The 13998-nt window shown below is 34.2% G+C and overlaps 1 protein-coding gene across 22 annotated transcripts in view; it reads right to left on the bottom strand.

The window, feature by feature from the left end:
• Window positions 1-13998, bottom strand: part of LCORL (ligand dependent nuclear receptor corepressor like) — a 196543-nt gene that overhangs the window by 86166 nt on the left and 96379 nt on the right. The gene's annotated exons all lie outside the window — the stretch shown is intronic.

The following is a 13998-nucleotide window of genomic DNA, read 5'->3' as shown; positions in this document are numbered from 1 at the left end:
GGGACCATAAAGTGAAAATAAGATTAAGGGAAAAAAATCTATGATATGCTTTCAGAATCTTTCCTTCCTTAAGAAAACTAAAAAGCAGATGATATTAGAGAACTTTCAGAATAAAGAATCCAGTATATATAGTCTATGCCTTCTTAAAAACTAAGATCATCTGGTTCTTTGAAAACGTGGTTAAAATTGATAACCTCTAACCAGGATGACAAGAAAGAGTGGCAAGACACAAGTTACAAACACAGAAATGAAAAAAAAGCCATCACAATTGATCTCATGAGTATTAAAAGGATGATAAATAAACATTATGAACAACTTCATACCCACAAATATGACAACTTACACGAAACAGACCAATTATTTGAAAGACACAATCTGGCAAAACACACACAAAGAAATACATAACATGGGTAAGCTTATATCTGTTAAAAATGAATGAATAATCACCTTTCAAAGCAGAAAGCACCAACCCAGATGGTTTCACTGGTGAATTCTACCAAGTATTAGGGAAGAAATTACACCAATATCCTACCATCTCTTCCAGAGACTAGAAGAGGTGGGAGTACTTACCAATTCATTCTAAGGTCAGCATTATAGTAATACAAAAGAAAGATAAAGACAAAACTACAGAGCAATATCTCTCATGAAAATAAATTTAAAAATCTTGCTAAATACTAGCAAATCGAATCCAACAATGTACAAATGGAATTATACACAATGACCAAGTGGAATTTATTTCAGGTATACAAAGCAGATTCAACATTTGAAAACCAATTAATGCAATCGAGCACATCAACAGGCTAAGAAGAAAAATCATATGATCACCTCAACTGATGCAGAAAAAGCATCTGACAAAACCTAATACTCATTCATAATAAAAACTCAGCAAACCAGGAACAGAGGAGAACTTCTTCAACTTGATAAATAACATCTACAAAAACCTACAACTAACATCATACTTAATGGTGAAAACCTAGATATTTTCCCCCTAAGATCAGGAACAAGGTAAGGAGGTCCCCTCTTACCACACCTATTCAGCATCATAATGGAAGCTCTAGGTAACATAATAAAAAGCTCTAGGTAACAAGAAAAAACAACACGTATACATATGGGGAATAAAGAAATAAAACTGTCTTTGTTAACAGATAACATGATTGTCTATATGAAAGAATCAACAAAAAAATTCCTGGAGATGAATACAGTGAGAAGTTTGACAAAGAGTTACAAGATATAAAGAAGAACCAAACAGAGATGAAGAATACAATTTAACTGAAATGAAAATTACACTACTAGAAGAAATCAACAGTACATTAATGATAGAAAGGAACAGATTAGTGAGCTGGAAGACAAAAGCAGTGGAAATCACTGAAGCTGAACAGAAAAAAGAAAAGAAATGAGGGCAGTTTAAGAGACCCCTGGGACAACATCAAGCGTACGTACAGTCCCACTATAGGGGTCCCAGAGGAGACGAGAGAGAAAAAGGGGCAGAAGACATAATAGCTAAAAAATTCACTAATATGGGAAAGGTCCAGGAAGCACAGAGAGTCCCATACAGGATCAACCCAAAGAGGACCACACCAAGACACACTGTAATTGTAACGGCAAAAATTAAAAATAAAGAGAGAATATTAAAAGCAGCAAGGGAAAAGCAACAAATTACATAAGGGAACATTCATTCAGCTACCAGCTGATTTTTCAGCAGAAACTCTGCAGGCCAGAAGGGAGTGGCATGATATATTTCGAGTAATGAAAGGGAAAAACCTACAACCAAGAATACTCTACTCAGCAAGGCTTTCATTCAGATTTGATGGAGAGATTAAAAGTTTTAGAGACAAACAAAAGCTAGGAGTTCAGCTTCACCAAATCAGCTTTATAAGAAATGTTAAAGGCACTTCTCTAAGTGAAAAAGAGGCCACAACTGGAAACATGAAAATTATGAAAGGAAAATCTCACTAGTAAAGGCAAATATACAGTAAAAGTAGTAAATCAACCACGTACAAAGCTAGTAGGAAGCTTAAAAGACAAAAGTAGTAAAATCATCTATATCCCTAATAAGTAATTAAGGGTACACAAACAGAAAGATGTAAAATATGATTCAAAAACAGTAACCATGGGGGGAGGGGAGTAAAAATACTGGAGTATTAAAAATGAGTTTGAAATTAAGAGATCAGCAACTTAAAATAAATAAATAAATACACACACACGCACAGACACACACACACACACACACACACACACACACACTCCTACCTCATGGTAATCACAAATCAAAATAGATAAACAGACGAAAAAGAGAAAGGAATCCAAACATAACACTAAAGACAGTCATCACATCACAAAGAAGAGAAAAAAAGGAACAAAAAAGAACTATAAAACCAACCCCAAAACAGCTAACAAAATGGCAATAAATACATACTTATCAATAATTACTTGACACACACACTGACTGAAAGTGAGAGGATGGAAAAAGGTATTCCATGAAAATAGAAATCAAAAGAAAGCTGGAGCAGCAATACTTGTATCAGACAAAATAGATGTTAAAACAAAGACTGTAGCAAGAGACAAAGAAGGACATCACACAATAATCAATGGATCAATCCAAGAAGAAGATATAACAATTATAAACATATATGCACCCAACATAGGAACAACTAAACACATAAAGCAAATATTAACAGTCATAAAGGGAGAAATTGACAGTAACACAATAACAGTAGGGACTTTAACAACCCACTTACATCAATGGACAGATCATCCAGACAGAGAATCAACAAGGAAACTGGCCTTAAATGACACATTAGATCAAGTGAACTTAAGAGATATATAGAGAACATCCCATCCAAAAGCAACAATATATACTCTTTTCAAGTGCACATGGCACATTCTGCAGGATAGATCACATGCTAGGCCACAAAACAAACCTTGGTAAACATAAGAAAACTGAAATAATATCAAACATCTTTCCCAACCACAATGCTATGACACTAGAAATCAACTACAAGAAAAAAAACTGCAAGAAACACAAACATGTGGAAGCTAAACAATGTGCTAGTAAACAACCAATGAATCACCGAAGAAATCAAAGAACAACAAAAATTACATAGAGACAAATGAAAATGAAAACACAATGATCCAAAATCTGTGGGATGCAGCAAAAGCAATTCTAAGAGGGAAGTAAGTGATACAAGTGTAACTCAGGAACCAAGAAAAAAAAATCTCAAATAATAACCTAACCTCACATCTAAAGGAACCAGAAAAAGGAGAACAAACAAATCCTATAAACAGAAGACAAGAAATCATAAAGATGAGAGCAGAAATAAATGAAATAGAAACTTAAAAAACAATAGAGAAGATCAATGAAAATAAGAGCAGGTTCTTTGAAAAAATAAACAAAATTGATAAACCTTTACTCAGACTCATAAGAAAAAAAGAGAGCAGGCCTAAATCAATAAAATCAGAACTGAAAAAGGAGAAGTAACAATCAACACCACAGAAGTACAAAGGATCATAACAGATTCCTATGAAAAACTATATACCAGTAAAATGGACAAACTCATAGAAATGTACAATCTCCCTATACCAAGCCAGGAAGAAACAGAAAATATGAACAGACCAGTAATGAAATTGGATCAGTAATAAAAAAAAACTTCCAACAATGTTGTTCATAGCAGCAACAAGGCTGTTTAACAGCCAAAATTTGGAAGTCACCCAAGTGTCCACCAACAGATGAGTGTATAAATAAGATGTGGTATATATATACAATGGAATACACTCAACCATAAAAGAAAAATGAAATTTTGCTACTTCCAACAATGTGGATGGACCTGGAAGGTATTATGCTTAGCGAAATGAGACAGAGAAAGAGAAATACTGATGTTATTACTTATATGTCGAATCTAAAAAATAAAACGAATGAATATAACAAATCAGAAACAGACTCACAGATATACAGAACAAACTAGTGATTATTAATGGGGAGAGGGAAGGGGGCGGGGCAGGGCAGGGTAGGGATTAAGAGGTACAAACTACTATGTATGAAATAAATAAGCTACAATGATATATTGTTCAATGTAGGGAATATAGCCAATATGTTTTAAGTTGAAATGGAGTATAATCTATAAAAATTTTGCATCATTATGTTCTATAACTGAAACTAATACAGTAATATAAATCAACTACACTTCAATAAAAATAAAAGAAAAAATTCTATTAGGGTGAACGTAAGATTATTCTCAATTTAACTTATTGATTTGAGGAATCAAGCCAATAATAAGGTTACTAGGTCATGGATTATTATTTAGATTATTATTCTTTCAGTATACTTTTGGATTCAATAGATTAATACAGCATTTAGAACTGTTGTCTATATATTCATTAGAGGATGATAATTTTTCAGATTTTGAATCAGTTACTTTTATTCTGAAAATGCACTGGCAATGTTCATATTATTCTGTACTCCAAAAAAAAAAATTACATATAACATTGTTTGGAAAAATTTAAAAAACAAAATCCTGGAACTAATAATAGCAAGGTTGCAGGATACAAGGTGAATACACAAAAGTCAATCATCTTCCTATACACCACCAATGAACAAGTGGAATTTGAAACATAATGCAATTTACATTAGCACCCTTTTAATGAAGTACTTAGGTATAAAGCTAAGAAAATATATACAAGATCTATATAAGGAAAACCACAAACAGATGAAAGAAATCAAAGAACTGAATAAATGGAGAGACATTCCATGTTCACAGATAGAAACTCAATATTGTTAAGATGTCAGTTCTTCCCAATTTTATAGATTCAATATAATCCTAATCAAAATCCCACAATACTTTGTGGGTATTGACAAACTGATTCTTAAGTTTATATAGAAAGGCGAAGGACACAGATTAGCCAACACAATAGCAAAAAAGAGCCAAATTGGAGAACTGATACTACCAACCTCAAGACTTATTATAAAGCTACAGTAATCAAGACAGTATGATAATGAACTCAAACAGACAAATAGATCAGTGAAACAGAATAGAGCGCCCAGAAATAGACCCACACAAACAAGAGTCAACTGATCTTTGATAAAGGAGCAAAAGTAATCAAATGGAGAAAGGACTGTCTCCAAGAAATGATGGTGGAACAACCAAACAACCACATACAAAGAAAGAACCTAGACAAAGACCTTGTATTTTTCACAAAAATGAACTCAAAATAGGTCATACACCTAAATGTAAAACACAAAACTATAAAACCACAAGAAGACAACATAGGAAAAACTCTTGGTGTCTTCGGGTTTGGCAAAGACTTTTTAGATAAAACAACAAAAGCATGATGCATGAAAAAATTTGATAAAGTAGACTTCATTAAAATTAAAAGTTTTTAATCTGTGAAAGACTCTGTTAAGAGAATGGAAAGATAAGCCACAGACTGAGATAAAATATTTACAAAACACTTACCTGATAAAGGGCTTTTGTGTCCAAAATATATAAACTCAACAATGAGAAAATGAAAAACTGATTAAAAAATGGGCAAAAGATCTGAACAGATTATCTCACCCAAGAAGATATGCAGATAGCAAATAAGTATATAAAAGAACTGTAAATTAAAGAACTGTAAATTAAAACAATAAAAATATACCACCACACACCTATTAGAATGTCTAAAATCCAAAACACTGACAACAGCAATTGCTGGTGAGGATGTGGAGCAAAAGGAATTCTCATTCATTCCAGATGGAAATGCAAATTGGTACAGCCACACTGGAAGATAGTTTGGTAGTTTCTTAACAAAGCTAAAGTCTTACCACAGGATCCAGGAATTGCACTCCTAGGTATTTACCCAAATGAGCTGAAAACTTATGTCTGCACATAAACTAATAAATGTTTATAGCAGCTTTACTTATAATTGCTAAAAATTGGAAGCAAACAAAATGTCCTTCAACAGGTTAATAGATAAACAAAACTGTGGTATATCCACAGCATGGAACATCATTCAGTAATAAAAAGAAATGAGCTATCTACCAAGCTACAAAAAGACAAAGAGGAACTTTAAATGCACATTACTAAGTGAAAGAAGCCAATCTAAAAAGGCTATATACTGTATGATTCCAACTATATGACATTCTGGAAAAGGTAAAACTATGGAGACAGTGTTTGACACAAGCTGGGGCATGGGGTAGAAGGATGAATAAGCGGAGTACAGAGGATTTTCACAGTAGTGAAACTACTGTGTATAACACTGTAATGGTGGATACATGAAATTGTACATTTATTAAAACCCACACAACTGTACAGCATACAAAAAGTGAACCTAATGTAAACTATGGGCCTTATGTAATAATAATTTGTCAACATTGATTCATCAATTGTAACAAATGTACAACCAGCAATGAAGGATGCCGATAACAGGAGAAACTGAGTGGGCAAAGTATATGGGAACACTCTGTACTTTCTGTTCAACTTTTCTGTAAACCCAAAACTGCTCTAAAAAATGAAGTTTATTAATTTACCAAACAAAACAAAAAATTGGATTAAGTAAAAAATCCAGGGCTTCCCTGGTGGCGCAGTGGTTGAGAATCTGCCTGCTAATGCAGGGGACACGGGTTCGAGCCCTGGTCTGGGAAGATCCCACATGCCGTGGAGCAACTAGGCCTGTGAGCCACAACTACTGAACCTGTGCGTCTGGAGCCTGTGCTCCACAACAAGAGAGACCACGATAGTGAGAGGCCCGCGCACCGCGATGAAGAGTGGCCCCCACTTGCCGCAACTAGAGAAAAAGCCCTCGCACAGAAACGAAGACCCAACACAGCCAAAAATAATAAATAAATAAATAAAAACATGTCAATTCATTAAAAAAAAAAAAATCCATTTGATTTCACATACTTTTCTTCCTGTAAAAAACTATTCAGTAGGTGGCACCAGAGACCCTTTAGAATAAGGAATTACAGCCGTACTATTCATAATGTTTAGTTTTGATGTTGATACATGCGTTGAGATTGTATTTATTCACTAATGAATAATATGATTGATGCTCTTGAAAAAATGTGTTATAGACAACTAAATTTAGATGCAAATTATATTATTCTATAAGTAGGTAAATAATCATGAAAATCTAGGAATGCAGATCTGATGAATTATGGAACAATAGTAATCTTACACTATGGGTAAATAAAAAAGGTGCTATATTAAGCCATTTAAAAACCAAATTCCAACTCACATTTTGACAACTACATAGCACATCCATTTGACACTTCTTGACTACTAGTGAGCAAGCATCTCATTAATAAATTGTTTTTCTCCACAGACTAAAAGCAGTCACTAAATGTGGCATCAAGGCATTTTAAAATTCATTTTCTCTTCAAGCTGGGACAGAAAAACTATCATGCCTTTCTAAAATGCAGATGATGGAACATGTTAACTACCCACCGAGCAACTATTGCCTGTCCACCCACTGGGATTCAATCTAACATACTCAACACGCAGTTTTACAGAGAACAAATGAAGTAGCCCTGACTTATAAAAAATAATCTCTTCCCCATCTTCTTAATTTATATCACTTTAAAGTGATCTTATTCAGGTGCTCGGGAATTATGTATTTTACCCATTAATGGAGACCGAATACCATATACTGCCACTTTGGTGGAGATAGGAGAGAAGGGGTAGAAGAAAGGAGGGAATCAAAGAGGTATCTGGAGAGAAGACTAAAACGTATTCTTATTTTTCCAAATTTAGAATTCAATTCTCAGAAAACAAATGATCAACAAGGCAGCATGTGGCTGAAATATAAAAACAAGTATATTAACCTTTAATTATCATTATAGAGTTCTGTACAATAGAGAACTGTTATTTAACATTTATTTCCAATAAAAAATACTATTCAGTGCCCTAAAACGAATTAATCCAAATTTTAGAACACAGTTTAACTGTAGTTGCAGAACAACAGAAATGGAGTGGAATTAAGTCTAGGAACACAGTAATTGAAAACGAATCTCGGAAGCAAATCCTCTGAAAGTCTACTACACATGACTAGGTAATACAAAAACATGGCCACTGATGGATCTCTGATTTGTCCATAAATACATGCATTAATCTTAATTTGTAAGAGTAAACTATGGTCATTTACACCTTGGGAAACACTGGACGATATATAGCACAGTGATTTCCAATCTTTCATAATTTAATTCCCTATTTAATTTAATTAAAAGACATGCCAATAAGAGGTAAGTTGTTTTGTCTGGCAAATTTTATGAAGAAAAAGTAATATCAATTTGAACCAAATATAAAGAAAATTTTTTTTGTTTGGTTTACAGTCTTATTACAAGTAAATATATGACTTTTTTCTGGCTTTTTGAAATGTCAAAAATAGCTTCTGTACTTTTTACCAACTTTGAGGACTACTAGACTTCAGGATCTACCAGGTGAGACAAAAATCTAATCCAATCTCATAATTTTACAGAAAAGGTAGCAAAAATTTTACATTATTTTGTAATCTTTCATAATTCATTACATAAATTTTATAATAGCTCATAATTTACATATAGGGTTAAGAATTTATAAAATGACACATACTGTATGCCCTTTTAATCCCCCTAACAACTTAGGGTATTCATCCTCCTTTTACACTGGGTCTCCATTCCCTGCACCTACTCCTCAGTGCCAAACTAACATTGTTCTGTGATAACATTCTAATCATTTTAAAGTTTTCAGACAAATTTTGCCAACACTCTATTGCAACTGTTTCTAGCATGCTATAATACATCGCCACTGCTAGATACACATTTCAACAAAACAACCTCTAACATCCATACTGTACAAACAATTGGAAAAAATATTTTAAAATCGGGGTCTAGTAATAAAGAAATGTTGGGACTTCCCTGGTGGTCCAGTGGGTAAGACTCCAAGCTCTCAATGCAGGAGGCCCGGGTTCGATCCCTGGTCTGGGAACTAGATCCTGCATGCATGCCGCAACTAAGAGTTCGCATGCCACAACTAAGAAGTCCACATGCCGGAATGAAGATCCCACATGCCACAACTAAGACCCAGCCAATAAATAAATAAATGTTATCTTCTGCAATCACTGAACTATATTACCAGGAAAAGAAAATTCCTCAATATAAAGAGTAGTATTAATATATCTAACTTTTTAAAGCATTTGTAAGAAAAGAATGTAAGAAGAACATGGGCTAACTGAATCTTCCAAATTTAAAAAACACCTGATTTTCATTAATAATTTCATCCTTAACACTTTACTGAAAATCTCTTGTGATAGAGGCAATAAATGGAAAACCTTACAGACTTGGATTTCTTCTCCTTTTCCTCATCATTCTCTAGAGAAAGATATGAGCAAGTATGACACTTGGCACACCAGAGGCCAAATGGCAGCACACTCTCCTGCCTCCACAATTAAGAGGTACAGCTAAACCATATAAAAAGAAAATTCCTAAGTCATTATATTAACTATCAATTTATCAATTGATAAGACTAGTTACATTTTTCTCAAAAAGAGGAACTAAACCGTGTAGAAGTGGAACAAAGTCTGCTCTGTCTAGTTTTATCTAGCATAGAAGCAGCCAGGAGAGTCATTTGACCTGGGCCTCACATTTGCAAATTGGCTACATATTTATGATTTTAGTATCATCTTCAAGTGAGGTTATATACTTATATGTGGCAGGACTAAAAAACAAAAAAAAGGCCTACAACTTCACATTTCCATCCCTCTACTGGACTTCCTGGATATTACAAATTAATACCTTTTGTAGATCTAATAATGATCTTGTAAATACAATTTTATTTCATGTTTTAAATGTGTTTAAAGCTTAATCTGTTAGACAAAACATTTAAAATATACAACAGTTTGTAAAGCCCACTTCAAAAAGGTAAAGTTGCCAAGCCTCTTTCAAGTTTTCAGAGATCCCCTTTCAATATTCGTAGTTTTCGTCTCGGCTTAGTTTCATCTTATGTGTCTAGTTAAATTAGCTACCACATGGAGGATATCAAAACTATGTCTTCTACCTCACAAGGCTGAACAAATTAGGAGGTATATAGGCACTTCAACAAGGTTAAAGCCCTATTCAACAAACACAAAACATTACTAATCATCTTATAAAAGACTTGTATCCAGAATTTATAAAGAATACATAAGTCAACAGTAGAAAGCAAACAACCCTACTAAAAATGGGCAAACGAATTGAACAGATCTCTAAAAAAGAAGATCTACAAACTGCCTATAAGAACTTGAAAAAGCACTCAACATTATTAGTTATGAGGAAAATATAATTTAAAGCAAAATGAGATACCATTTCACACCTACCAGAATAGCTAGTAACAAAGATGGATAACAGTAGTTACTGACAGGGATCTGGAGCAACTAGAACTCTCATGCATTTCTAATGAGTCTGTGAAATGATAAATTTGGGAGAATGATCTGTCAGTTTCTAATATATTTTAAATATACATTGATGCTATGACCCAGCAATTCTACTCTTATGGATTTTCCCAAGAGAAATGAAACAGATGTCCAAAAGGCATAAGAATGTTCATAGCAGCCTTATTAATAATCCCTAGTGACTTACTAATAATCGCTTTCAGAGGAGGTTGTAAGAAAGAACAAAGAATCAAAAGTGATTCTTGTATTTTAATACTGAGTGAGAGGGAAGGTGTCAATGGCACTAATTAATGGGGAACATAAGAAAATGAACAGGCTTAAAAAGGAAAATAAGTTTAGATTCACTGAGCTTAAAATTCTTCCATAATATATATGTGGAGATGTCTAGAAAACAGCATGGAACTTGGAGGCTGTGGCTCATCAAAACAGAGGTTAAGAGTGGAAGCCAGGAGACTGGATGAGGTTTTTTTGGGGGGCACAGTCAGGGAAATACATGTATGTACATAAATATACATATGAATGTATATATAACTCTAAGGACACAGTCCTTAAGGTATAACATTCCGGGGACAGCATGAAGATCAAATAGTAAAGGAGGCAGACAGGATTCTTAACCCTTTTTGTGCAAGAATTCCTTTGGCAGTGTGGTGAAGACTACGGTGGTCTCCTTCTCAGAATCACGTTTTAAATGCACAAATTTGTAGGATTACAAAAGAAACCAACTATACTGAAAGACAATTTAAAAAAATTTTAAGTTGAGATATAGTAATATATTACTTTTTCTTAATGCATTAAAATATAAGATCTAGTAGTGCATTAAAATATAAGATCTAGTAGTAAGTCTAATATCTACCACAATTCCAAAGTAGTGAGAATATAAACAATAATTATGTGATATGAAAATATCTATGATTTTTATTGCTAGAACAGGTATTATTAACACTACTGTTGTTTGTTATCAGCATTTATATTTGAAGGAAATGTTAAACTTCAGCTAGGGGTTAGTGAAAATAAAGATGTCATTTTTTTCCCCCATTCAAGTTCATGAACCCATGAAATCCTGTCCATGAACTTTTTGGGGAATATCCCTGGTTAAGAACACTTGAACTAGAAAGTAAAATTTAAGAGACATAAAAACTCGATAAAACAATATCATGGAAATTACAGCAGCAAAATAGAATATGTTAATTTTAAACTGCAATGATAAAATACTATATCCCCTGCTTCATTTCTTACAATTGTCAAGTAGAACAAGATACAAAGGCCAGAGAACAGCATGTTAAGCAAAGAAAGGTGGAAAAGATTCAGAGGTTTCTGAATATTTTCAGAGAAAGAAAAGAAATCACAACTGTATTTAAACTAATTTTTAAAAATTTATCCCCGGGCTTCCCTGGTGGCGCAGTGGTTGAGAATCTGCCTGCCAATGCAGGGGACACGGGTTCGAGCCCTGGTCTGGGAAGATCCCACATGCCGTGGAGCGACTAGGCCCATGAGCCACAATTGCTGAGCCTGCGCGTCTGGAGCCTGTGCTCCCCAACAAGAGAGGCCGCGATAGTGAGAGGCCCGCGCACCGCGATGAAGAGTGGACCCCACTTGCCACAACTAGAGGAAGCCCTCGCACAGAAACAAAGACCCAACACAACCATAAATTAATTAATTAATTAAAAAAAAAAAAGAATAAAGAGACTTTATAAAAAAAAAAAAAAAAAATTTATCCCCATTAGGAATCACTTGATAACCACTATAACCATAGACTGCCAATACAAGGATCATTCTACGTCTCATACATTCCACTCCCAACCTGCTTCATCCAGCTTCTACTTCTTATACGATCTACTGATACACTCTGCCATGCAAGCCAGGGTCAGAACAGATGAATAATAATGGCACAAGTCCTTCAGTTGGCCTAACTGCTACCCTAGAGATACAAAACAATTCATTATACTGAACAGGAGGGGTAAACCATTTTCCTCTTAGAGAGACACAGTCAGGCAAGTTACGCTAGATACATTATCTCAATGCTTATGTCTCTCTACACAATAGTCTGTGTTGTAGTGAAAATTTGACTAGAAATTATTTGGAATGCTGAGTCATCTCCCATGACAAACTATCTTTTTTTCTGCCTCGTCAGCAGCTATGGCACTTGCTATTAAGTACTATCAATCTCTGACCCAAAAAAGTAGTTGTTTAGACAATGCCTTATTCCTATCAAAGTCACCGTCAACAGAGCTTAGAAGTTACTGTCCAGAGGCTATTATTACAGGGGAATTATGGCTGAGTGTGCCACAGTGTTTGTAGAACATATCCACTTGTAGATATACTACCCACTATAATCAATGTGGCACACATACGAACATCTCCAGAGAAGCTTTTACGTCTGCTAAAGCTGGGGCATTCCTGAGAACAAACAGAAAACAAAATAAAGGTGTTAAAAACCAGACTCCCTACCAAAGAAAATCTAATACTTTAATTTAACAATATAGCAAAGCCCAAATAAGGCTGTAAAAATTCTATTCTAAATGAGTTAAGTTTGATAAGGACTACAGTAGGATCAAGATCATGGAGAATATCTTCTTGCTACAGTAACAGGCAGAAAGGTAAACTGAGGAATGAGGGCTTAATATTCAACTCGCAAGGCTAATACTATTGCTCTGTCTTGCCTACTGAATATGAGCCATAAAAGCTCCTCCCAAATGTTGCTTTCTTACTTTCTTACTTTTAATTTTAAATGGAATGAGTCTCTAAACAAAATGCAAATAAATTACTAATAACAAGCATTAAAATTTTTTTATCTAGAAAATAACAGGATAGCTACAGAGGCACAGAGCTATCTTTTAACTAAAGATCTCCCTTCATTGTTATAACTAAAGTTATTAAAAATCATTTACCAAGACTCTAAAATAACTATGATACTTGCTCAGGGTAATAAAAGAGACACTAAGGGAAAATACATAGTTTCTGCTCTCTATGAGTTAGCAATCCAGTATGGAAGGATAAAATGTAAAGATTGTATATTTCTTGGAGGAGTATCTTGAGGCTCATTTGGTCTTCGATTTCAACATTCCTGAGTAGGGTACACCAGGTTTAAGTCAACAAGAGAATCAAGAGCACATGAACTACTCTCTCTATTCTATCTCTACTGTATCCTATTATTAACATGCCAGTGTCCTCCTTGAGACTAAGCACTGTATCTTACTCATGTACCTACTCAGGGATCTACAATGGTACCACAACACGGTAACTCAATAAATTTCATAAATAAACGATTCTTCACACTTCAAAGGGAATAAAGGGCAGCATTAACAGCTGAGCAATAAGTTAAACTTTTTTGGTTTTGGTTTTGGTTTTCTTATTTTTTTTACAGGGCATAGAAAAACAAGAATGAGAAGACATTCCTTTACTCTCTCACACTTTACACAAAAGGTTTCTGAACAGTCACTGAAAGGAATTATTAGAGAAAAATGATTTTTTTTTTCTGGAAGTCTTATGAGCTAGTTGGTTCAAAGGCAGAAAAGAATGCAGACTTAGACATTGCTTATGTTGCTTTCACTTTGGTTGACTATGTCACTACTGATCATGCACTGCAAAGGATAAATATAAAATCAAGGATCAAATGAGTGG

This window comes from Balaenoptera physalus (assembly GCF_965194825.1).
Source record: "Balaenoptera physalus genome assembly, chromosome: 5".
In the NCBI taxonomy this organism is placed as follows: domain Eukaryota; kingdom Metazoa; phylum Chordata; class Mammalia; order Artiodactyla; family Balaenopteridae; genus Balaenoptera; species Balaenoptera physalus.
This window is presented reverse-complemented; position numbering and strand designations above follow the sequence as displayed.